The sequence below is a fragment of the Dasypus novemcinctus genome (genome assembly GCF_030445035.2).
Source record: "Dasypus novemcinctus isolate mDasNov1 chromosome 21 unlocalized genomic scaffold, mDasNov1.1.hap2 SUPER_21_unloc_1, whole genome shotgun sequence".
Taxonomy (NCBI): Eukaryota; Metazoa; Chordata; class Mammalia; order Cingulata; family Dasypodidae; genus Dasypus; species Dasypus novemcinctus.
This window is the reverse complement of record NW_026688136.1, coordinates 841532-855509: the sequence shown is the minus strand read 5'-3', so window position 1 is coordinate 855509 and position 13978 is coordinate 841532. Positions and strand designations below refer to the sequence as shown.

Here is a 13978-nt window from a genome sequence, read left to right as displayed (position 1 = left end):
TTCTTGATGTCCTGACACTTGAAACTTTGCTCAAAAACTCTCCTCCTTTCTGAGACCTTTGTGTTTTCCATGACAACCATTTCATTTGCTTCCTCCTTCCTTATTAGTTATGCGTGCAATTTTTATTATATATTTTCTATATTTGATCTTAAATTGGGTTATAATTGTTTTCCTTGAATTTCTTTATGTATTCTCTCTCACCTAGCAGAGTATGAACTCCAGTGAAAAGTGACTCCTCTCTTCATTTCTTTTAAAAAGGCAGTGGTGTATAATGTAACAAGCAGGAGATATGAAATAAGATGATACAGATGCTAGAGCATCAAGTCCCAATTCTCTCACACATTGATAAATCACTAAACCTGTCTCAGTCTCCATGGCATTTCTATAAAGAGGAGATGCTCTCTATCTGATTTCAAAGTCCACTGGGTTTTTTACTTTGCTTCTCTGACTCTGGTGGACCAAATTCATGAAAAGAATCCTGAATATTTAAATCCTCAGGTATATGTGGTACCGCTCATATTCAAAACAAATTACTACATGGAATGTGATGAAATGACAGGTAGTGTCAAATGGCAAAGGCCACCTGATCTGAATTGCTGGAGGGCATTTACCTTCTGACAGTTTATCTTTAAAGCAGTGGTTAGAATCAGATTCCAAGCCATGGTATTTCATCACATATCATAAGCTAACACAGTCTGCCTGCCAGCCTGTCCCCCCAGCAAGTCCACTAGTCTAAAGTTAACTTGTCACCACTCACTGGCTATAGACTCTGAGCTTTTACCTGGCCATAGAAAATCACAACTTGGTATTTATAGCTCTGGCATTCATATAATTTAATGCAAAAATCTCATCTGACTGCACTTACAGATTACAGCTTAAATTCTGTCTTCTCTTTCTTCCCTCTTCCAATAATTTATGACTAAATAAGCAAAAATTAAACAAACACTTTCAGTTCACATTTCACCTCTCTTCTGCAGAATCATATCAACGAAATAATAATAATAATGGTAGAAGTACTAATTTGTTTTCTGTAAATTGTCCAAGTAAAATATTCAGGATTCCAACTAGTGCATCTGAACAGTAGGCTAGGCTACTAAAGGAATGTGTTTTGTAAAGATGCAGAGGCCACCTTAATCAGCATATTAAAGTGGAAGATCATAAAATAAGAAAGTAGTTTTTTGTGCTGAAGTAAAATACCTGGTAATTACCAGTATCACAGTGGGGTTGTAGAAGTAAGAAGCAAGGTAAGTGTGTTTGATGTGTTATGCATTGCATTGGAAATATTTAGTAAGTATATGAAAATCAAGTATATGAAAACTAAGTCCCTCAGTAGGTTGCAGGATCAGACGCCTGCAGCAGCTGGCAATTGCTGGAGAGTGGATGGAGAATATGTTGCACTTTTGGACTCCTAGAGCAGCTGGCAATTGCTGGATAGAGGATGGAGACTATGTTGCAGTTTTGGACTCCTGCAGTGGCCAGCAATGACTAGATATGGCCAGATGTACAAGGGAACATTCAAGTTTTCCATTGGTTTCATTAGTTTATAATAATAACCTGTTGTTGCCTATGTCTCAGAGGATACACACTAGGAAAAATGAGGTCAGTTTCCACTAAGCCAGGGGTTGACGGTTTCTATATCCCTGGGAAGCAGCTGCTGAAATGACACAAAGATACTTGTTCAGGGTCTGTGCCAGGCTAGAGGGGACATAGCTGCCGAGTCCCTAACAGTGAGCATAGGGCCTAGTCTCCCAGGCAAGTCCCCTTTCAGGGAATTGGCCCTCCTGAGCCAAGCTCAGGAACCACAGGTAGACCCACATTGCCCCCTGCTAGTAAAATGGCAGAACTCCACCAATGTTGAAAGGAGAGCACAGCAGCTTATTCTGTCCTCAATTTAAGGCTGTCTTGAATTTGTGCACCAGTTAGAATATCAACAGAATAATAATAATGGTAGAGGTCATCATTAGTTTTCTATGAATTGTTCAAGTAAAATTTTCAGGATTCCAACTAGTGCATTTGAACAACAGGCTAGGACACTAAAAGTATCACAGGATCAAAATCACTTACTTGATATGTCTGACGCAACAGTGGAGTTCTCATAATTGGGGCTAAATCAGGATTCTTTACAGATACCACTGGATTCAGTTTTCTCACCTGTCATTTAAACAAAAAGCATTACACCTTAAAAAAATTCAAAAGAAGGAAAACACTACATGTTGGGAGCGGTCAATACGCGTATACACTGAGTTCAGCAATGCAGGCAACATGGCCACCAGAGCAGAGCCCACTTCCTTGTTCTTCTCCCTCCCTGCTCCTTTTTTGTTTCCCGCCACTGCCCAGACCGATAAGATAGTGCACAGGCGCAAGGCATGAAACTAAGGTCTGCCTCCCACCCGGGCGACAGCAACAACCAATCCTTAGCCTCTACTACCTCACTCCCCGCTCCTCCCCCACCCAAGGGTATATATACTTTGCCCCCTTTAATAAAGTTGCAGTTTGATCAGAACCCTGTCTTGCTGTCATACTTTGTGTCTCTTGCCCCACCATTCTTTCTCGGCAGGTTTCGGGTCTCCGTTGCCATCCCGCAGGCCGGGGCAACTACATACATAAAGATATGTATTACAGGGCTATACACTAAAAAATATAAATTACTTCACTGCTAAACAACTGGGAAGTGAATTAGTAAATCTTGATTCTTTAGTAAGATGAAGTACCAGGAGCTAATGTGGCTCAAGCAGTTGAGCAACTGCTTCCCCTAGGGAAGGTCCTAGGTTTGATCCCTGGTGCCTCCTGAAAATAAAAAAAAGAAGGAAACAACAAACAAATCAACAAAACAAATTAACTCAGGGAGCCACTGTGGTTCAGTGGTTAAGCGCCAGCTTCCCATTGACAAGTTCCCAGGTTCAATCCCTGGCCCCGTACCCCAAGCAAAACAAAACAGAATAAATAAATAAATAAGATAAAGTACCATTTAACCCTTCAAAATAGTCATTATCAAGACTGTAAACCAGTAGAGGAAAATATTTGTAACATAACATTGAGTGAATAAAACAAATTATAAAGGTGACTGTATATAGCTACAAATACGTTGTATTAGGTTAAAATGCACATATATACTCTATTAGTAAAAAAAGAACTGATGCAAAATAGCAGAAATTGGTTGTTTTTCATAAAGGGTATTTATTTGGGGTAGAAGCTTACAGTTACCAGGCCTTAAAGGGCAAGCTACCTCCCTCACCAAAGTCTATTGCCACATGCTGGAGCGAGATGGCTGCCGACGCCAGCAAGGGGTCAGGCTTCCTGGGCTCCTCTCTTCCTGAGGCTTGCTCCTTTCCCGGGTCAGCTGCTTTGCTCTCTCCACAAGGCCAGCTGTAGATTATAAGGCAAATGGCACATCTCTCTTCCCGGGGCCTCTGCCGTATCTGCTTCTCTGTGTGTTTCCTTCCCAGGCTCCAGCTCAAAAACTCCCAGCTCTGTCCTTTGCCATGTCTTTTCTCTGTAAGTCTCTGTATGTACAGGGATGCAATGTCCTACTGACATGACCCAATCAAAGGCGTAATCATTATTTAATCAAGTAAAAGTGAAACCTCTCAATTCAATACAATCTAACATGCCTGGAGGAACAGACCAGGTTACAAACATAAGCCAATATCTATTTTTGGAACACATAAACAATATCAAATTGCTACATAGTCTATGAAAAAGATACATGGTCCCCTGAAGGTGGCTGCCTGGGCCTGTTAAGCCAGGATCTGTGATTCTGAAATGAGGTCCCTAGTGTCCTGCCAATCATGCATCCCCATCCATGGCCTTGTAAATGGGATGGGCCATGCCATAAAAGGTTGAATAAAGCAGCCCAGTACTTTGGAGGACAGGGGTCTCCATGTAAGAAGTTTCCATGATTCAGTGTCAAAGGAGACCTCCTCAGGTTGGAGATGGATTCTGAGTCTCTTGTCTCTGTGCTCAAAAATGCTTGTCCATCGCATCATCCCAATCTTTCTAAGTAAAATTGGACTTCATCGGTTGTTAGCCAGTGGGCATCTGACTAGGCAGTAATACCCACCATAGACAAATGGACGTTTTCTTACTGTCATAAATACCTAAATTGATAGGAGAGGGGTATGGAGTCTTCAAAAGACTCTCAGTTGTCAATTGGCCCCTTTCTCATTGTCACCCTGAACAAAATCTCCAAGTATGGTTTGACTCTCCAATCAACTAAAATTTGGAACTTTGGTTTTAATTTGGGGTCCTCTTTGGAACCCTGCACATACCAGACTCATAGGCAATTGCCTTTCTCTAGGGTCTCCCATCCATGTTGGGGTAGGTTTCTACTAGCAGGATGGTGGCAAGATCATTCAGAAGAACCCCTGGCCTGCACAGTTCACTAATAGGGTGTTGCCCCATGATAGGCATCAGGGCTTAATAGGGCCTGAGTACATGGTATGGGCATTTTACTGTTTTTTTTCTAATTTTGAGACAACCTCTGTAGTTGTAGGAAGAAGCTGGCACCCTGGCTTGGAATTTGTCTTGCCCATAACCCTTTAGCCACCTTGCCAGGGACTGGATCCACAGTAATCCATGGAGTCAGGGTTCAGAGAGTGACAGTAGCAGAGAACAATAGCCACAAAGGGGCCACAGGCCCCAGGAACACCACTGCCTGTGGGCTGCCACGTTATACTTCCTGTGAAGGAGGTGCCCCTATTGCACAGTGGAACCCCTGCCTTTGGCCTCTGGGGCACAGTATACAGACGCACTGTTTGTTCCCATATAGTCTCCCAGTTACTTTCAGGCAAAGCCTCGTAATTCCCATGTACTACCTGCCCCAGCAGCCCTAGCACCAGGGCAGGGGTTGCCCACCTCCTGTCCCTATACCAATTCCATTAGGTCAATGACTTTTGGATAAAATTAGCCAATTTGACTCAGACTAATCATGCCCATTCTGGGGAAAACTGGAAACCAAGGTTTCCCCTCTTGACATACAAGGGCTAGCTGTCTATAAAACCCACGGACAACTCAGATTTGCAAAAGCCACAATTTAGGGAGTTTTGGCAAAACCCAACATAAACAACAAGCATCAGCACAAAGTAGAACACACGTTAAGTCACCAAGCCATGGAACCTCCCAGATAGTATTAGTTTTCTGAGAACCAGTTAGTAAGCTAAGAGCAATCAAGAGGCACTATGCCTCACATCCAATGGCTGTGACCAACACACCCTCCCTATTGCACCACTTACTTTTAATATGTATTTTCTTAGAGAAGTTGTGAGCTTACAAAACAATCATACATAACATGCAAACTTCCCGTATAGCACCCCTTCAGCAACACCATGCATTCCTGTGGAACTGCACCACTTATTTTGAATGAGTCAAGTTGGGGATTTAAATTTGGGTCTGGGTGGAAGTCAGGTGTGACTCAACTGGAATCTGAGACCTTAGTGCATGATGAATGTTACTGTAGGTGCTAGGGTGACAGGGTTGCCAGGAGGATAGACAGGAAGTGTAATTAGTTAGGTGGCTCAACCAGAAAGTGTGGAACACACAAGTAGAACAAGAGGAAACTGTGAGCCTGTGTTAGTCAGCCAAAGGGGTGCTCACATAAAATACCAGAAGTTGGTTGACTTTTATGAAGGGTATTTATTTGGGGTAGGAGATTACAGATACCAGGCCATAAAGCATAAGTTACTTCCCTCACCAAAGTCTATTTTCACATGTTAGAGCAAGACAGCTGCCGACAGCTGTAAGTGTTCAGGCTTCCTGGTACCTTTCTTCCAGGGCCTAGCGTCTCTGAGTTCAAGTTTCCTTTCTTCCCAGGGCTTGCTTCTTCCTGGACTCAGGGTTCCTTTCTTCCTGAGGCTGGCTTCTCTTTCCTCTTTATGGGGCTCCAGCTTAATGCTTCAGCATCAAATTCCAACATCAAAACTCCAACATAAAAAATCCTTCAACTCTGTCCTTTGCTATGCCTTTTATCTGTGAGTCTCCACCCCTTGGTCAGTGGGGACTTAATGCCCTAATGATATATCCCAGTCAAAGCCCTAATCATAACTTAATCGTGCCCAGGTACAGACCAGATGACAAACATAATCCAATATCTATTTTTGGAATTCATAACCATATCAAACTGCTACAGTGCCCTTTTAAAAATTTTTGCTTGAATATATTTCAATACTTTTTATTGCCTCCTGCAGGTGTGCTCACATTCAATCACTACCTTCAATGATTCCCTTTGCAAAACACCTTTGCAGCATCCCTAAGAAGAAGTTATTGGAAGTGGATGTGGCTTAAGCAGCTAAGTACTCACCTACCACATGGGAGGTCCTGGATTCAGTTCCTGATGCCTCCTTAAGATGATGAGTGAAGCATGCATGTGATGTGTGGGCCAGGTGTGGTGAGCTCATGCAACAAGATGATGCAGGGAGTTGATGCAATGAAGAGAAACAGCAAGGAAACAAAATGAGAGACACAATGAAAGACATAAGCAGGGACTGCAGGTGGCTCAAGTGATTGGGTGCCTCCCTCCCACATGGGATGTCTGGGTTCAGTTCCCACTGCCTCCTAAAAAGATGAACAGAGAGCAGACAGCAAGCACAAGCAAAAAATGGGGGTGGGCAGTGGGGGAGGGGATAAAAGCAAAAAAATGTATACTTCAATCCCTGCTAAAATCCCATTTCAGAAACCAAGACTCAGATGCTTTGAAGGGGAAGGCAGGCACCCGATCTCCTCTCCAGAGCAGGTGGGCCAAGGAGTATGTCAACGGAGGCTCGACTCACAGAAATGCCTCGGCCACCACACACTCACCTCCTGGAGGAGAATGCTTGTTTACAAGACACTTGCACACTTTGTGACTTTGCTGTGCATTCCTGCAGGACAGGGGTTCTGCTCCCTGCTTGGCTCTCCTAGAGGCCCAGAATATGGTAGGTGCATACCTTCATTCCTTGATTTGATCTTCTCCCACACCACAATCAGGCAGCAAATTAGGAAATGTGACTGCTGCCAGTGTTAGTCATCTGCTTAGCAGGGTAGATGGAGTCCCTGGCTCCCTGCCCAGGCCTTTCCAACCCAGGTGAGACCTTGGCCACTGCTGGAAGGACGAAGATGTTAATTAGGAGAAAGAACCCTTTCAGTCATTCCTGCAGCCATAATAATTACAATCATCCTCATCATCATCTCTAACTCATGTAGTCCTCACACCAGTGGCACCAGTGAGGAAGGAGCTATTATTATCTGTTTTCACAGCAAGGCACAGAGCAGTTAAGTAACTTTTCCAACATCACAAGCCAAGAGGCAGCACTGCTGGGACATGGACTCCATCAGGCTTAAAGCCCAGCGTCTAGAGGCTGCTAAAACCTCAGGACAATTAGCATCCCCAGCTGGACCCAGAGAGGCTGCCAGCACAGGCGGGGTGAGTTTGGGTGAGGGATCAGCACTACAGGAAATGTGGAGGTCAGTCAGGAGCCTTCAAGGAGACCCACCTGCGAGCTCTGGCCCTGAGGCCACAGTCTGAGCAAGTTGTGGCCTGGCAGGAGAGGCAGGCACGAGCTCCCTAATTACAAGGTTAATTGTTTCATGGGTGCAGGGTCAGAGGCCAGCCTCTCAGGCACCGGCCTGGGCTGGGAGCCGGGGAGCCTGACCCGCAGGGCTGACCTTGCAGCAGAAGCCTGAAGAGTGGGTGGGAGTGAGGCAGGCAGAGTGGGAGAGCACCCCAAGGAGAGGACACGGCCTGGGTAGGACCTGGGGCTACCGCGCTCGTCTTTCCTTCCCTCTTATCCTTAGAGAGCAAGTGGAAAAGGGAATTTTTAAAATTCCCATGACCCTGCCGCGCCCCCAGATGGCCTTGGATCCCTCCTCCATCAAGCAGTGGTTCTGCCCCGCCATTCCAGCAGCTGTTTGCACCTGACAAAATGCCCAGTGGTATTGTTCGATCCTTACAACCACCTGGAGGGAGCAGGTGTCCGGCCCCTGTACAGAGGGGAAACTGAGGCAGGGGGTGGTGTGCCTTCCTGGGCCACACAGTAGGTGTGCCTCTCCTCGTCCGGGCAGCCTCCCCCACCCCCGTGCAAGATGCACTTCTTAGCGCCTTGGCTCTGGGGGGCTGGGGTGTCAGGTGACACATCCAGGTAAAGCGCTGAGCAGGTGGAGCTCAAGGCCGGGGCTGCCTCGTGACGACGATGAAGCGCCTTCCCGGGGAGCAAGAACGGGGTTTGAGTCCTCCCTCCCCCGAGAACCTGCAGCCCCGCGGAGAAGGGGCGTCCTGCGGGCAGGGGCCCCGGGAGCGGGGACGGGCTGCGCCTGGACAGCAGCTGGACCCCCGGCGACAGGCAGCGGTGAGCCCGGGGTCGGGGTGAGGAGCTCTGCGGAGGGACGTGGTGGGCGCGGGGCAGGAGGAGAGGGGAGCCCCGGGATGCGGTCCAGGGGGCCCAGGCGGCCCAGCGTGAGAGACGCCGCCAGCGCGGGGAGCAGGCGCTTCAGATTGTTTCCACTCTAACACCGTTTTTTAAATGTACTGGATGCATATAATTTCTTTAACACTTTACTTTTTAAATAATTTCAAACTCACGTACTGTGGCAAAAACAATACAACCCCCCTACACACAAGAGAACTCCAACATACCCCCACCCAGGCCCACCACCCGCTTTCAGCATTTTCCCGCCTTTGCTGCAGCAGACTCCTCTTCACAGCAGCATTTACCTGGAATTCTCTTCCAGCTAAATTTAATGACGCACCGTGCAGGAAAGGTGGGTACACACGCGCGGTGGGAAATGAAAGCCCCCATCATCTGTAACTCACCACCCCCGGCAGCCTCCTCATCCTGTGGGGTCTCTTCTTCCAGTCTTGAAAAGAAAAGAAAAAATTCACCCCGAAGGGGCAAAAAAAATTACAAAGTGCCTGAGACATGACTGCACGGGGACGTCCCGTGGCTGGGGAGGTCCAGGCAGGCTTCTGGAGAGAAGGTGGGGTTCAGGATGGACCTCGGGGAGTCTGGGAAAGGGCTAAGTTTAATTTCCTCAAAGCGGAAGCTGGAGCCGCTCTGCGCTGAGGAGGGAGGAAACGGGCTTCCGGCGGCTTTGGCGCGCAGGGAATTTGAAAAATGGCGCCAAAATGAGAGGGCCAATGGTGAGTGTCGGGGGCGGGGCTAATGGTGAAAGGGCCAATGGTGAGTGTCGGGGGCGGGGCCAATGGTGAGAAGGGCCAATGGTGAGAAGGGGCGGGGCCAATAGTGAAAACGGCGCCAAATTGGAAAAGTGGCCAGCTGTGGAGGCGGCGCCGAGGCCCAGCCTGTGCGTGTGGAGAGGCGGGAGCAGGGACTGGCGCGGGACGGGAGCTTAGTTAGGCCACGCGGAGATTCTGGGACCCCTGAAGGGCCGAGTCAGTGGGGACCAGGGAGGGCCCTGGTGCTAGGTGGGGGGTATAAGCCTCAGCATTCTTGCTGTTTGGGCGTCGATCGTTTTATCCAGGTCTGCGCGCGTTCTTGCAAGATGGTTAATTAAGTCTTTTCTCCTCCACAGTCGGGGGAGCTTTAGTTTTGTTACAGGTGCGGCTTTCTTTTTAACAGGAGGGGCAGGGGTTGAAAAGAGCACAGGAACAGAGACGGGATTCCGGCCAAGGGGGCCACGCCAAGCTGGGAAAGGAGCTAATAAAGGGGCTGCCGAGCGCACCCGCGGCCAGCCCTGCTCCCGCCCACGGCCGCGCCCGCGCTTCATCCCCCAACCACCCGCGGGGGAACACGGAGCGGCCTCATTCAGCACGGGTCCCCGCGGGGGAACACGGAGCGGCCTCATTCAGCACGGGTCCCCGCGGGGGAACACGGAGCGGCCTCATTCAGCACGGGTCCCCGAGCCCACCCACCCCGCACTGCTGTGAGGGGCTGAGGTTCCCACCCAGGGCCGGGGGGACGGCGGGTCCCCGGAAACGCCAGCTGGTTGTGGGGGGTGCCAGCCGCGCCCAGCGCCCCCCCGGGGGTCCTCGCGGGGCAGAAGGCGCTTAGAAGCCGCGCACAGCGGGGAAAGGGAAGAGGAAGGGGCGGGCGGGCCTCACCAGGGCGCCCCGGGCCTGACACCCGCCGCGCCTCTGAGGGGCCCTCGGGCACGCGCCCGCCGGCCTCGAGGAGGTCACCAGGCCCTGACTGCTGGTGGCCCAGCCAAGCCCCTCCCCTGCTACCCGGTTAGGGAGGTGGGGAAGGGCAAGGCCTGGCGAGGAAACCAGCGACGGCAATGTATTTAAACCTCTCCCGTGGGCGCGCGCCTGCCGGCTCCTGAAGCGCTCGCGCTCCCGTCAGCAGCGTGGGGAGCAAGCCCACCTGGGCTTCCCGTCCCCAGACCACTCATTCCTGGCAGTGCTCAAGCCTGGGCTTCCTCATCTGTAAAATGAAAGCAGGCGAGCGGATGCGGCTTGACCAGTTGAGCGCCTGCCTCCCATGTACCAGGTCCTGAGTTCAATCTCAGGTACCTCCTAAAAACAAAAACAAAATCAACTCAGGGGAGCTGGTGTAGCTCAGTGGCTGAGCGCCGGCTTCCCACATTCGAGGTATGAGGTCAATTCCTGACCCCAGTAGCTCAAAAAAAAAAAAAAAAAAGCAGTAACCCCACCCTTCCTTGTCCAAATCTAGTGCCCCACCAACCTGTTGCCACCTTCCTGCTGGCCCCTTCCTTCCCCGTGCCTCCCCACCCCCTTCTCCAGAGGGTACCACCTCTGCGCTGCGCCAGGCACCCGGTCCTCTGCCAGCTGGGAGTTGAATCAGACCTGGGTCCACCACTGCACCGCCCCGCTGAGCTCAGACAGCCAGAGGCTCCTTGTCTCGGCTCCATCCAGGGTTCACCAGGCCCAGGGGACAGCCGGGGGAGGGGAGGAGGCGGGCGGAGGGAGACCCAAGGCCGTTGTGCTCTGACACGCCAGGCCAGGGCAGGGGCTCTGCCAGCAAGAAGTCTGACCTCCAACAATGATTTTTCTCCCTGGGTGTTCCAGAAGGCACAAGCCGCCTTCTAATTCAAACCAGCAGGAGGAGGCGCCATAGGCTGAGTCTCAAAAAGTAGACAAGAGCCCCCTAGAAGGGGCTCTGGCCAGGGGCCCCCTCCCCTGCCTCCTGAGCCAGGCCCGGGCGCATCCCCCATGGGCACAGCACCCCCGCCCCCTCGATCCCGGGCCCTGCGCGGGCTGTGGAGCCTGCGGTCATCGTGGGAGCTCTGGTTTTAGCTGCGCTTATGAGCACCCTCTGAATGCCAGCGTCTGTGCTAAGAACTGCATGTTCACCACCTCTCAAAACCACTCACTCTTTTTTTTCTTCCTTAAACTTTTTATTTTCACATAATTTCAAACTAACAAGACAGTTGCAAAAATAATACAAAACCAACCCAAAGAACTTCAATTTGCCCCTTCCCCCCACCCCATATCCAGAGCCACAATTTTAACATTTTGTTTCATTCACTTTATTGGTCTATTTAGCTATCTATCATCAGTCCAAATATCTGTTTATTTTCTAAATATTTGAGAGGTTGTTACATCGTGTTTCCTGAACACATAACACTCCTATGTACCTTTCCTAGGAGCAGGATTATGTAACCACTTTAAGTCCAGATTTATCAAGTTCAAGAACTTTAGCATCAATATAAAACTTCCAGTCTATATTCCAATATTTTCATATGTCCTTTAGGGCCTTTTCTCCTCCATTATTTCAACCACCTCTTCTTTTTTTAAAAAACTATAGTTTCATTAGAGAAGTTGTACACTTACAAAGCAATCATACACATGTGCGGAATTCCCATACAAGACCCCTCCACCAACACACTACATTGCTGTGGAATATTTGTTACAGATTATGAGATAACATCAGACTATCACCTCCAACTATGGTCTATGGCATACACTTGGCATATTTTTCCCTACCCCCCTATTGTTAACTCAGTACATCTTTGACATTGATGCAAGAATATTACAGAATTGCTGTTAACTATAGTCTATAGGTTACATTAATTGTATTTTCCCACTGCTTCTCCACATTCCCACCATCTTGCAATAGTGGTGTACATTTGTTCTAGTTCATAGAAGGACATTCTTATATTTGTACTATTAACCACTATTATCCACCTCTGTGTTCAGTATATTATTCAGTCCCTAGATTATTCTCTAGCTTTCTTTCAATTGACATTTACATCCCCAGTTACCCTTTTCAGCCACAACCCCATTTACAAACCAGCTGTGTTATTAGTTCTACTCACTATAATGTGTTACCATCAACTCTATCCATTTCCACACTTTTACAGTCAAGTTAATTAAAACTTCTACATATATTAAGCATCAGTACACCTTCTCAGCCCTCCTTTTATCTCCTAATAACCTATACTCTAGGTTTTAACTCCATGCATTTACTCTTGGTATTTAGTTCATATTAGCAAGACCACATGATATTTGTCCTTTTGTGTCTGGCTTATTTCACTCAGCATAATGTCTTCAAGATTCCCCCATGTTATCACATGTGTCCCAATTTCATTTCTTCTTATAGCAGCATAGTATTCCATTGTATGTATATACGACATTTTGTTTATCCATTCACCAGTTGGACACTTGTCAACCACCTACTCTTTCTTGTTTTTATTTCTTGTTGCTTTTGTTTTTCTTAAACCACCTACCCTTACTGCATGCCACAGGAGAGAGCGATGGGGCTGAGCAGTGTGATAAAACCTTGCCCAAGTCCCCCGAGCAGGGCTGGAAGAACGTGGCTTTCAGCCCTGTGTCTGCCTCGGGGCTCGAGCTCCCCCCACCAGGTTTCACTTTCCAGTAAACGGAAAGTTTAAGGCTCGCCACATGCCACCCACTAGGATGACTACAATGAAGACTGATGATGAGCATTGGCAAGGAAGGGGAGAACCTGGAAGCCTGATGCACTGCTGGTGGGAATGTGAAGTGGTGCAGCTGCTTTGGAAGACAGTTTGGTGGTTCCTCAAACAATTCAGCACAGAGTTACCACACACGCCAGCAATTCACTCCTCAGTATCTACCCAAGAGAAATGAGACTATTTGTCCATACAAAACAAATGCTCCTAGCAGCCTCAGTCACAATAGTCAAGAGGTAGAAACAACACAAATGTACATCAACTGATGACGGATAAACAAAACGTGATATAGGCATATGATGGAATATTATTTGACCATAAAAAGGAATGAAGAACTGATACATGCCATGACGTGGGTGGAAAACATTATATCAGGTGAAAGGAATCAGACACAAAAGGGCAAATATTGTATGATTCCATTGTTATGAAAATCCAGAATAGGGAAATCTACAGACACAAAAAGTAGATTTGTGACTGCCAGGGACTAGGGGAAGTTGGGAGAGTAAGGGGGTGATAGCTAATGGGCACAGAGTTTCTTTCTGAGGTGATGAACATGTTCTGAATCTGTGATAAATATATGAAAACTGTTAAATTGTAAACTTTAAATGGAAGAATTGTATGGTAGGTGAATTTTAGCTCAATAAGGCTGTTAAGAAATTAAAAGTTTTAAGATTCAGCCTTTACAAAGACAAATGAGTTTATATAAATACGGGTCTTCAAAAAAGAGTCAGGAGGTCATCAGAGGGGTGGCACTTATGCACACTTCAGCAGGACACTAGAGACAGCCAAAGTAGATGCAACCCCAGGTACTGGTTTGCCCAAGGGCTATGGAGACCCACAGGTTCTATGGTCATGGCAGATGGCTCTGGAGTTCAGCGCCGTGTCAGTCGACCCTACTTTGGAATTTGTGTTCCTGAATGTTATGGAGTTGGACTCAGATGTGAACTTTCTACACATGCCTCTTCTGTTACTTTTACTGAACCTGTGGTTGGTGCTAGGGTTGGTGTATACTCATGAGACTTGAACCTCTGGACTGGCCATGTGACACCTGGGCCCTGAGCCTCAGCAGAGTTGCAACTCCTACTCTCTGGTTTGTTGGACTTATCGAGGTCAGCTAAAATGGAGGTAAAAATGGTCAACCACCACACCAGGGAAC

At 48.0% G+C, this 13978-nt stretch overlaps 1 long non-coding RNA gene across 1 annotated transcript in view; it reads right to left on the bottom strand.

Annotated features, from left to right (window-relative positions):
- Positions 1 to 7339, bottom strand: part of LOC131277441 (uncharacterized) — an 87732-nt gene extending 80393 nt beyond the window's left edge. Inside the window, exons 1-2 of the long non-coding RNA XR_009184616.2 lie at positions 6296 to 7339; positions 2065 to 2151 (exon numbers count right to left, since the gene is read on the bottom strand). This is a non-coding gene — a long non-coding RNA (uncharacterized lncRNA). The remainder of the gene's footprint in view (positions 1 to 2064; positions 2152 to 6295) is intronic.
- Positions 7340 to 13978: the final 6639 nt, after the last annotated feature.